An 11,474-nucleotide genomic window follows, 5' to 3' on the forward strand; every position below is an offset into this window, starting at 1 on the left:
ACTTGTCCCAATATCCCCCGCTGTGGCTTGGGGGGTGAAAAGATTGGGTGTCATCTTTGAGGGAGGTGTCCTGTCACACCTTTGCAGAACAATGTTTGCACATCATCAGATTCTGTTTTCGTACACGTTGTTCTTGCACATTTAACGAAAGAGGTAAACTTGTTTGAGAGACAATTTGCAGCCAGTGGCTATGACTGGGGTTCCATGGTGTAATGGTGAGCACTCTGGACTCTGAATCCAGTGATCCGAGTTCAAATCTCGTTGGAACCTTTCCTCTTGCCAAAGCCAATGATTAGTGTGCGTGAGAGAGAGAGCACTTCTTTTACATTTGCCACCAGGAGCAAATTGACTGGATCATTTCTCTGCAATTCACATTGCTCAGCCTCTGTATCCGGCTGCCTGCAAAGAGCATTTTGCCATCCTGTGGGCCCTGCTCTTCAACTCCTGTGTTGAAAGGAGGCACCAGTTCTCCTGACACACAGCAACTACTATTCGTGTGCAGTCAGAGAACATTTGTGCAAGCAAGCTTGTGTGTGTGTGCGTGCCTCTGAGTGGACAAAAGACTGTTCCCTCAGCGGCAGATCACTGTCGGTTCCATGGTGTAACGGTGAGCACTCTGGACTTTGAATCCAGTGATCCGAGTTCAAATCTTGGTGGAGCCAGTACTCTGCTTGTCCCACTTCTTGTTCAATTCGGGGACTGCTGAGTAAAAGACCCCAATGCAGGCGGGGCTACTGGCAACAGGCCTTTTCTGCCTTCCAGCTTGCTGTCTTCTTGAGCGATCGTCCGCTCGGGTTGATGCGGTAACACCAGCCGGGACATTTGCTGCGTGGTCGCTGTCATATTCTGTGCGGCGCTGTGGGTGCCTGTGAACTTGCCACTCTGCCCAAAACTCAGCAGGTGAGGCACACATCACTTCAATCGTCTTCTTCAACACGACCACTTTTAACTTTTCCTTCCATGCCAAGCGTCGTGCGTGAATCCCTTTGCAATGTTTGTACACTGATGCCGAGGCAGCATTGCAATACTCGGGGGAAACGGCTTCAACGCTGCTGGGAGCGGCAGCTTGTCTGCACCGCTTTCATTTGCACAGCAGCCAAACCTAGTCGGAGGCTGAGTGACAGAGGTGGAGTTACGCTTGAGGTAATAATCCAGCCAAGGCTGAACGCCGGAATTAAATATTCAAGTGCTTGCCATTCTGCTCATGGGAAAGACGTGCGCGCATTCTCGAGGGTCAGTCAGCCACACACATTGTGCAATTTTCAGTATGGCAGCACCTCTCAAATTATCTTGCTTGCCCATTGCTCCCATTCGCCGGAGCCACTGTGAAACTTTTGCATGCAGTATTCTCGCTGGCTCTCACAGCTGAGCCTGACACGATTCAGCGACGCTGCTCTGAGCCCTCAGCAAAACGGGGCACTGACCCCTGTGAAACATGATGACTTGTCCCAATATCCCCCGCTGTGGCTTGGGGGGTGAAAAGATTGGGTGTCATCTTTGAGGGAGGTGTCCTGTCACACCTTTGCAGAACAATGTTTGCACATCATCAGATTCTGTTTTCGCACACGTTGTTCTTGCACATTTAACGAAAGAGGTAATCTTGTTTGAGTGACAATTTGCAGGCAGTGCCTATGACTGGGGTTCCATGGTGTAATGGTGAGCACTCTGGACTCTGAATCCAGTGATCTGAGTTCAAATCTCGGTGGAACCTTTCCTCTTGCCAAAGCCAATGATTTGTGTGTGTGAGAGAGAGAGCACTTCTTTTACATTTGCCACCAGGAGCAAATTGACTGGATCATTTCTCAGAGGCCTCAACGGCCACTGCAATTCACATTGCTCAGCCTCTGTAGCCGGCTGCCTGCACAAGCAGCATTTTGCCATCCTGTGGGCCCTGCTCTTCAACTCCTGTGTTGAAAGGAGGCACCAGTTCTCCTGACAAACAGCAACTACTATTCGTGTGCAGTCAGAGAACCTTTGTGCAAGTAAGCTGGTGTGTGTGCGTGCCTGTGTGTGGACAAAAGACTGCTTCGGACTCAGACGCAGAGTCCAGTCGGTTCCATGGTGTAACGGTGAGCACTCTGGACTTTGAATCCAGCGATCCCAGTTCAAATCTCGGTGGAGCCAGTACTCTGTTTGTCCCACTTCTTGTCCAATTCTGGGACAGCTGAGTAAAAGACTCCAATGCAGGCGGGGCTACTGGCAACAGGCCTTTTCTGCCTTCCAGCTTGCTGTCTTCTTGAGCGATCGTCCGCTCGGGTTGATGCAGTAACACCAGCCGGGACATTTGCTGCGTGGTCGCTGTCATTTTCTGCGCGGCGCTGTGGGTGCCTGTGAACTTGCCACTCTGCCCAAAACTCAGCAGGTGAGGCACACATCACTTCAATTGTCTTCTTCAACACGACCACTTGAAACTTTTCCTTCCATGCCAAGCGTCGTGCGTGAATCCCTTTGCAATGTTTGTACACTGATGCCGAGGCAGCATTGCAATAGTCGGGGGAAACGGCTTCAACGGTGCTGGGAGCGGCAGCTTGTCTGCACCGTTTTCATTTGCACAGCAGCCAAACCTAGTCGGAGGCTGAGTGACAGAGGTGGAGTTACGCTTGAGGTAATAATCCAGCCAAGGCTGAACGTCGGAGATTAAATTTTCAAGTGCTTGCCGTTCTGCTCATGGGAAAGATGTGCGCGCATTCTCGAGGGTCAGTCAGCCACACACATTGTGCAATTTGCAGTACGGCAGCACCTCACAAATTATCTTGCTTGCCCATTGCTCCCATTCGCCGGAGCCACTGTGAAACTTTTGCATGCAGTATTCTCGCTGGCTCTCACAGCTGAGCCTGACATGATTCAGCGACGCTGCTCTGAGCCCTCAGCAAAACGGGACACTGACCCCTGTGAAACGTGATGAATTGTCCCAATATCCCCCGCTGTGGCTTGGGGGGTGAAAAGATTGGGTGTCATCTTTGAGGGAGTTGACCTGTCACATCTTTGCAGAACAATGTTTGCACACCATCAGATTCTGTTGTCGCACACGTTGTTCTTGCACATTTAACGAAAGAGGTAAACTTGTTTGAGTGACAATTTGCAGACAGTCCCTATGACTGGGGTTCCATGGTGTAATGGTGAGCACTCTGGACTCTGAATCCAGTGATCCGAGTTCAAATCTCGGTGGAACCTTTCCTCTTGCCAAAGCCAATGATTTGTGTGTGTGAGAGAGAGAGCACTTGTTTTACATTTGCCACCAGGAGCAAATTGACTGGATCATTTCTCAGCCGCCTCAACGGCCACTGCAATTCACATTGCTCAGCCTCTGTAGCCGGCTGCCTGCACAAGCAGCATTTTGCCATCCTGTGGGCCCTGCTCTTCAACTCCTGTGTTGAAAGGAGGCACCAGTTCTCCTGACACACACAGCAACTACTATTCGTGTGCAGTCAGAGAACCTTTCTGCAAGCAAGCTGGTGTGTGTGCGTGCCTGTGTCTGGACAAAAGACTGTTCCCTCAGCGGCAGGTCACTGTCGGTTCCATGGTGTAATGGTGAGCACTCTGGACTTTGAATCCAGCGATCCGACTTCAAATCTCGGTGGAGCCAGTACTCTGTTTGTCCCACTTCTTGTTCAATTCGGGGACTGCTGAGTAAAAGACCCCAATGCAGGCGGGGCTACTGGCCACAGGCCTTTTCTGCCTTCCAGCTTGCTGTCTTCTTGAGCGATCGTCCGCTCGGGTTGATGCGGTAACACCAGCCGGGACATTTGCTGTGTGGTCGCTGTCATTTTCTGCGTGGCGCTGTGGGTGCATGTGAACTTGCCACTCTGCCCAAAACTCAGCAGGTGAGGCACACATCACTTCAATCGTCTTCTTCAACACGACCACTTTTAACTTTTCCTTCTATGCCAAGCGTCGTGCGTGAATCCCTTTGCAATGTTTGTACACTGATGCCGAGGGAGCATTGCAATATTCGGGGGAAACGGCTTCAACGGTGCTGGGAGCGGCAGCTTGTCTGCACCGCTTTCATTTGCCAAACCTAGTCGGAGGCTGAGTGACAGAGGTGGAGTTACGCTTGAGGTAATAATCCAGCCAAGGCTGAACGTCGGAATTAAATTTTCAAGTGCTTGCCATTCTGCTCATGGGAAAGACGTGCGCGCATTCTCGAGGGTCAGTCAGCCACACACATTGTGCAATTTGCAGTACGGCAGCACCTCACAAACTATCTTGCTTGCCCATTGCTCCCATTCGCTGGAGCCACTGTGAAACTTTTGCATGCAGTATTCTCGCTGGCTCTCACAGCTGAGCCTCACATGATTCGGCGACGCTGCTCTGAGCCCTCAGCAAAACGGGACACTGACCCCTGTGAAACGTGATGAATTGTCCCAATATCCTCCGCTGTGGCTTGGGGGGTGAAAAGATTGGGTGTCATCTTTGAGGGAGGTTTCCTGTCACACCTTTGCAAAACAATGTTTGCACATCATCAGATTCTGTTGTCGCACACGCTATTCTTGCACATTTAACGAAAGAGGTAATCTTGTTTGAGTGACAATTTGCAGGCAGTCCCTATGACTGGGGTTCCATGGTGTAATGGTGAGCATTCTGGACTCTGAATCCAGCGATCCGAGTTCAAATCTCGGTGGAACCTTTTGTCTTGCAAAGCCAATGATTAGTGTGTGCGAGAGAGAGAGCACTTCTTTAACATTTGCCACCAGGAGCAAATTGACTGGATCATTTCTCAGCCGCCGCAACGGCCACTGCAATTCACATTGCTCAGCCTCTGTTGCCGGCTGCCTGCACAAGCAGCATTTTGCCATCCTGTGGGCCCTGCTCTTCAACTCCTGTGTTGAAAGGTGGCACCAGTTCTCCTGACAAACAGCAACTACTATTCGTGTGCAGTCAGAGAACCTTTGTGCAAGTAAGCTGGTGTGTGTGCGTGCCTGTGTGTGGACAAAAGACTGTTCCCTCAGAGGCATAGCGCAGTTGTTTCCAATATCCCCCACTGGCGTGGGTCGCAAAGCCGTCCAGCGTCGGCCGCGTACGGCGGCCGGTTGGGAAAAATGGATCCCCGGATGAGAAGTTTGACTAACATAGATCGAGAGGATGCTGGGAATCGGGAACTCGCTGCCTGAAAGGGTGGGAGAGACGGGAACCCTCACAACATTTAAGAAGCATTGAGATGAGCGATTGGAACTCCGCAGCAAACAAGGCGACACACCAAGTGCTGGATAATGGGATTAGAATAGATCAGGGCTGGAGGGCCGGCACCGACACGATGGGCCGAAGGGCCTCACTGCGCCTAGGTCCCAGGTTCGATCCCGGCTCTGGGTCACTGTCCGTGTGGAGTTTGCACATTCTCCCCGTGTCTGCGTGGGTTTCACCCCCCACAACCCAAAGATGTGCAGGGGAGGTGGATTGGCCAAGCTAAATTGCCCCTTAATTGGAAAAAATGAATTACTCTAATTTAAATTTTTTAAAAAGATGGTAAAGCCCTTTTCTATATGGGAGCGGATTCCCAGTTGCGTCTGTTCTATGGGTTGCCATGGAAATGTTTGACTCTCGACCTCCCAGCGTCAAGGGCCCTCCTATTGCGCAGTGCCATCAAGTGGAGAGAGGCCATTACTGCAGCACAAAGTTTCTGCAGTGAAATGAAAATCGCTTATTGTCACAAGTAGGCTTCAAATGAAGTTACTGTGAAAAGCCCCTAGTCGCCACATTCCGGTGCCCGTTCGGGGGAGGCTGTTATAGGAATCGAACCATGCTGCTGTCCTGCCTGCTTCTGTTTTCAAAGCCAGCGATTTAGCCCTGTGCTAAACATCCCAGTGGTTGTAAGGGTGTTTCGTTAGCAACACAGGCAATGTCTGAATGGATGTTGGTAGCCAGGAACACACGAGGAGGCATAAAGCCCCGAAGGTCGGCCGGCGTGGGCCGCGAAGGTCGGCCGGTGTGGATCGAGAAGGTCGGCTGGCGTGGGTCGCGAAGGTCGGCCGGCGTGGGTCGCGAAGGTCGGCCGGCGTGGGTCGCGAAGGTCGGCCGGCGTGGGTCGCGAAGGTCGGCCGGCGTGGGTCGTGTATGTCGGCCGGCGTGGGTCGCGAAGGTCGGCCGGCGTGGGTCGCGAAGGTCGGCCGGCGTGGGTCGCGAAGATCGGCCGATTGGGAAAAATGGGTCCCCGGAAAAAAAGTTTGACAGACATAGATCGAGAGGATGCTGGGAATCGGGAACTCGCTGCCTGAAAGGGTGGGAGAGGCGGGAACCCTCACAACATTTAAGAAGCATTGAGATGAGCGATTGGAACTCCCCAGCAAACAAGGCGACACACCAAGTGCTGGATAATGGGATTAGAATAGATCAGGGCTGGAGGGCCGGCACCGACACGATGGGCCGAAGGACCTCATTCTGTGCTGTGAGGTTCCAGGTTCGATCCCGGCTCTGGGTCACTATCTGTGTGGAATTTGCTCATTCTCCCCGTGTCTGCTTGGGTTTCGCCCCCACAACCCAAAGATGTGCAGGGCAGGTGGATTGGCCAAGCTAAATTGCCCCTTAATTGGAAAAAACTGAATTGGGTACTCTAATTTAAATTTTTTTTTAAAGATGGGAAAGTCCTTCTCTATATGGGAGCGGATTCCCAGTTGCGTCTGTTCTATGGGTTGCCATGGAAATGTTTGACTATCGGCGTCCCAGAGGTCAAGGCCCTCCTATTGTGCAGTGCCACCTAGTGGAGAGAGGCCATTACTGCATGCACAAAGTTTCTGCCTTTTATCTCCCTCTTTCCGCTCTCAGTCTTGCTCTTTTATCTCCTGTCTCTTAAAACCACCTTGGTGTTGTGTATATTCGAATTGTTATTGAATAAAGCAGATTGCGAATGGGGCTCTGTCCAGTGAACAATGCTACTGAGAGGTTAGAAAAGGCCACAAATAAATCTGGGCCAGATTAGAAGATTAGGGCAGCACGGTGTCATAATATATTTACCCACAGTTCAAGTATGTTTAAATAGTTAACCTTTAAATAAAATAGTGTTGCACTACTTCAAGTGTTGGTGACCTGTGTGTGATCCAGAACACCTAACACGTCATGATACCAGGAGTGGTTGCATACTAGCACTCCTTAGACCTACCTGCAAGTGATCTGCCTTCCGCCAGCATTCCGTCATCCTGCAACATGGACAACATCAGCCCGCCGCCGCCGCTCCGCATCGCCGGCAACCTCGGGGCCAACTGGAAGATATTCAAACAGCGCTTCCAGCTCTTCCTCGAAGCCACGGACAGGGAGGGCGCCTCGAACACCAGGAAGATCGCTCTTCTCCTCTCCACGGCCGGGGACCACGCCATCCACATTTTCAACTCTCTCACCTTCGCAGATGACGAAGACAAGACGAAGTTCAAGACGGTTCTCCTCAAATTTGACACTCACTGCAGCGTGGAGGTGAATGAAAGTTTTGAACGCTATGTGTTCCAGCAGCGTTTGCAGGGTAAGGACAAACCTTTCTAATCCTTTCTAATGCACCTCCGCGGACTCCCACGCTTGTACGCACCAAACGAGGGGACGGCGACATGGAGGAACGTAATGCGCAGGCGCGCACCACGCAAGACCGCACCGCGCATGCACGGTAGCGCAGCGATTGTGCCGACGTCACGACGTGCGGCAGCTGTGGCTCCGCCCATTTAACGTGGCAATGCCCCGCAAAATCTCGACAATGCCTACGATGAGGAAGACTTGGCCACTATGCTGCCTGCTGTCGAGCAGCTCAGTGTGCTAACTCATTTCGCTTCAGCCAGCCTCGCAGGAATGTCCGGGCAATTCAACCCACGGTCACCGAGTCCGATGCGGACCTCCCACACAGCAGTGACACCGAGGACCCGAAGGCGCCTTTTCGAGTCGGCGTCGTAACGATAAACAGGCTGTCCCCGAAGCAAAGACACCAGCCGCTGTCGGTATACAGCATCGATCCAGACGATGAGTGGTGTGCCACCCTGACGGTCAACCAGAATTCGTCGCCCACCTCAGAGACTTCATTTGTGAACTTTGTGCACTAATGGACTCTCTGGTCTGTTCTGTTCTTCCGTTTAATCGTTCAAGTGGTTTGTATATAGTGTTCATCTCGTTATTTGTGTGACACACTGTTTTTTCTGCACCAGGCACCTTCCCATGTAAATAGCTTAGTTTTATGTACATAGTCCTGTAAATATTTCGCACACACGTAGTCAGGGACATTCAGCACACACTATTTATTGTCACACAGGCACATTTTTTTATATAAAAGGGGGAATGTCATAATATACACCAGTATATCATGGTGAGGACACACACTGATGGACACACAGTGGGACCAATCAACATACACAACACCGCAGCCAATCACCAGTGAGAGCACACGCACTATAAAGACAGGGGACATCAGAGTTCCCGCTCATTCGAGTAGCAGCTAGCTAGGAGCACAGAGCTCACAGCCTGCAGCACAGACATTCACCATGTGCTGAGTGCATCGACTGGTTAGGACTAGGCAAAGGTCTTTAGTTAAAGCTGGTATCGTGTTAACCCACAGTTCAAGTATGTTTAAATAGTTAACCTTTCAATAAAATAGTGTTGCACTACTTCAAGTGCTGGTGACCCGTGTGTGATCCAGAACACCCAACACATCACACGGTAGCACAGTGGTTAGCACTGTGGCTTCACAGCGCCAGGGACCCGGGTTCGATTCCCGGCTCGGGTCACTGTCTGTGCGGAGTCTGCACGTCCTCCCCGTGTCCGCGTGGGTTTCCTCCGAGTGCTCCGGTTTCCTCCCACCGTCCAAAGACGTGCAGGTTAGGTGGATTGGCCGTGCTAAATTGCCCCTTAGTGTCCAAAAAGGTTAGGGGGGGTTATTGGGTTACGGGGATGGGGGGGGGGGAGGGGGAAGTGAGGGCTTAAAGTGGTTTGGTGCAGACTCGCTGGGCCGAATGGCCTCCTTCTGCACTGTGTGCTCTATGTTTGAAGATTAAGTGTGACACGTCTGTCCATGTGTGGTGCACTGTCCGGTCCCTGTTCTAATTGACACCCAGGATTCTGTGGCCTTCATTCCAGAAACCTTTCAGCATATCGTTCGTCGGCCATTCTGAAGGAGGGCAGCACACTCCGGCCTCTCAGCCGTGTGTTTCTTGGCAGTGCGCCAGTCACTGCTGGCGCTCCCGCTGCTGTCAATGGGAATCGCCAATGAAGACTGTCATGAGAATGTCGCTTTAAGAAATGTTTGGCTGCTCATATTACTGCAGTGATGTCAGAGTGTGGGTGGAGCTGGGCTGTCTGTCAGCTTTTTACTTTTGTTTTAGGCTGTTTGCTGCAGGGTGTGTTTTAGTTTCGTTTTCCGTGTTGGAGCTGAAGCCAGACAGAGCAGGTGTACTGCTGTTCTCTCTGCCATGAAAAGACTATCTCTTGATCATTTGGCGAATTCGGAATTATAAATGTTCTCAGTATTGAATGTAAACCTGCTGTCCTTCTGTTAAAAGATGTTTCTTTTGCCTTCTGGATGTTGTTTGGGAAGTTATTAAGGATTACTTAGTGTTGTATTCTTTGGGGGTTGTATTTGAATTAATGGTTGCTAAGATGTTCACTGTATGTTTTAAAAAGGTTAACTTGAGTTTATAGAATAAACATTGTTTTGCTTTAAAAAATACTTTTCTATTTCTGCTGTCCCACACCTGTAGAGTGGGCCGTGTGCTCCCCATACCACAATCTAGTAAAAGTTGTGGGTCAGGTAAGCTCCATGATACACTTTGGGGTCCTCTAAACCCTGGTCCATAACAAGCCAACGGGGGAGTCCTGTGGATGTGGGGGGAGACCTGTGGACGTGGGGGTACCCCCCCCCCTCCCCACAAACCGTACGAACTCCGATATGCGTGCAGAAAACGGCAAAATCCAGATAGTTTTATTTTATTCTTTCACAGGATGCGCCTGCCGCTGACTAGGCCAACATTTTTATTGCCCGTCCCCAATGAGCCGCCTTCTTGAGCCGCTGCAGCCCGTGAGGTGTAGGTACACCGTGCTGTTAGGGAGGGAGTTCCAGGATTTTGCCCGGGTGGGGAGTGAATTCCCCTGTGCAGACGCAGCACAATCCGAGACAACTGGAGCAGTGTACCCCGACCATCTGATCCATATTCTAAAAATTTAGCGTGCCCAATTCATTTTTTCCAATTAAGGGGCAATTTAGCGCGGCCAATCCACCTAGCCTGCACATCTTTGGGTTTGTGGGGGCGAAACCCACGCAGACACGGGGAGAATGTGCAAACTCCACACGGACAGTGACCCAGAGCCGGGATCGAACCTGGGACCCCGGCGCCGTGAGGCAGTAGTGCTAACCACTGTGCCACCGTGCTGCCCTATCCAATCCATTTGTGACACACAGGCAGCATAGCACACTTTCGAGTCCGGATACATTAATCAGCCAGGCCCCAATACAGCCCGTTCAATTGCTCCTGTTCCCTGTAGAGTAGAATGTCTGGGTGTACAAAGAACAGTACAGCACAGGAACAGGCCCTTCGGCCCTCCAAGCCTGCGCCGTCCATGCTGCCCGTCTAACCTAAAACATTCTACACTTCCGTATCCCTCTATTCCCATCCCATTCATGTATTTGTCAAGATGCCCCTTAAATGTCACTATCGTCCCTGCTTCCACCACCTCCTCCGGCAGCGAGTTCCAGGCACCCGCTACCCTCTGCGTAAAAAACTTGCCTCATACATCTACTCTAAACCTTGCCCCTCGCACCTTAAACCTATGCCCCCTAGTAATTGACCCCTCTACCCTGGGGAAAAGCCTCTGACTATCCACTCTGTCTATGCCCCTCATAATTTTGTAGACCTCTATCAGGTCGCCCCTCAACCTCCTTCGTTCCAGTGAGAACAAACCGAGTTTATCCAACCTCTCATCAAGGCTAATACCCCCCAGACCAAGGCAACATCCTGGCAAACCTCCTCTGCTCCCTCTCCAAAGCCTCCACATCCTTCTGGTAGTGAGGCGACCAGAATTGTGCGCAATATTCCAAGTGCGGCCTAACTAAGGTTATGTACAGCTGTAGCATAACTTGCCAATTTTTATACTCAAATCCCCCCACTGATGCCTTCTTGACTGCCTTCTCCACCTGCGTTGCCACTTTCAGTGACCTGTGGACCTGTACACCCAGATCCCTCTGCCTGTCAATACTCCTCAGGGTCCTGCCATTTACTGTATATTTCCCACCTGTGTTAGACCTTCCAAAATGCATTACCTTTGTGTCGGACACACTCACGTATAGGGAAGGTATTCCCAGTTTCTGATATAGCTGTGGGGAGGATGCCAGGAGTTTGCAAAGGAATGTGGATAAATTGAGCGAGTAGCGAAAAATCTGGCGCAAGTGTAACTTGCAAAAATGTCAAGTTGCCCACTTTTACAGGAAGGATAGGAAATCAATGTACCGTCTAATTGGAGATATTGCAGAATGCGGCAGGCCAGAGGGACCTGGGTGTCTTTGTACCATGTAAGGACTC

General features: G+C 51.1%; 7 non-coding genes across 7 annotated transcripts; all 7 read left to right on the forward strand.

Annotated features, from left to right (window-relative positions):
* The first annotated feature begins 198 nt into the window (after window positions 1–198).
* trnaq-cug (transfer RNA glutamine (anticodon CUG)) lies at window positions 199–270 on the forward strand. The gene has a single exon. It is a non-coding gene; the product is annotated as a tRNA-Gln (tRNA).
* Window positions 271–590: 320 nt separating this feature from the next.
* trnaq-uug (transfer RNA glutamine (anticodon UUG)) lies at window positions 591–662 on the forward strand. The gene has a single exon. It is a non-coding gene; the product is annotated as a tRNA-Gln (tRNA).
* A 977-nt stretch (window positions 663–1,639) lies between these two features.
* Window positions 1,640–1,711, forward strand: trnaq-cug (transfer RNA glutamine (anticodon CUG)). The gene has a single exon. It is a non-coding gene; the product is annotated as a tRNA-Gln (tRNA).
* Window positions 1,712–2,052: 341 nt separating this feature from the next.
* trnaq-uug (transfer RNA glutamine (anticodon UUG)) lies at window positions 2,053–2,124 on the forward strand. The gene has a single exon. It is a non-coding gene; the product is annotated as a tRNA-Gln (tRNA).
* A 978-nt stretch (window positions 2,125–3,102) lies between these two features.
* On the forward strand, window positions 3,103–3,174 carry trnaq-cug (transfer RNA glutamine (anticodon CUG)). Its single transcript has one exon. It is a non-coding gene; the product is annotated as a tRNA-Gln (tRNA).
* A 340-nt stretch (window positions 3,175–3,514) lies between these two features.
* Window positions 3,515–3,586, forward strand: trnaq-uug (transfer RNA glutamine (anticodon UUG)). The gene has a single exon. It is a non-coding gene; the product is annotated as a tRNA-Gln (tRNA).
* Window positions 3,587–4,555: 969 nt separating this feature from the next.
* On the forward strand, window positions 4,556–4,627 carry trnaq-cug (transfer RNA glutamine (anticodon CUG)). The gene has a single exon. It is a non-coding gene; the product is annotated as a tRNA-Gln (tRNA).
* The last annotated feature ends 6,847 nt before the right edge of the window (window positions 4,628–11,474 follow it).

This window comes from Scyliorhinus torazame, chromosome 31 (assembly GCF_047496885.1).
Source record: "Scyliorhinus torazame isolate Kashiwa2021f chromosome 31, sScyTor2.1, whole genome shotgun sequence".
In the NCBI taxonomy this organism is placed as follows: domain Eukaryota; kingdom Metazoa; phylum Chordata; class Chondrichthyes; order Carcharhiniformes; family Scyliorhinidae; genus Scyliorhinus; species Scyliorhinus torazame.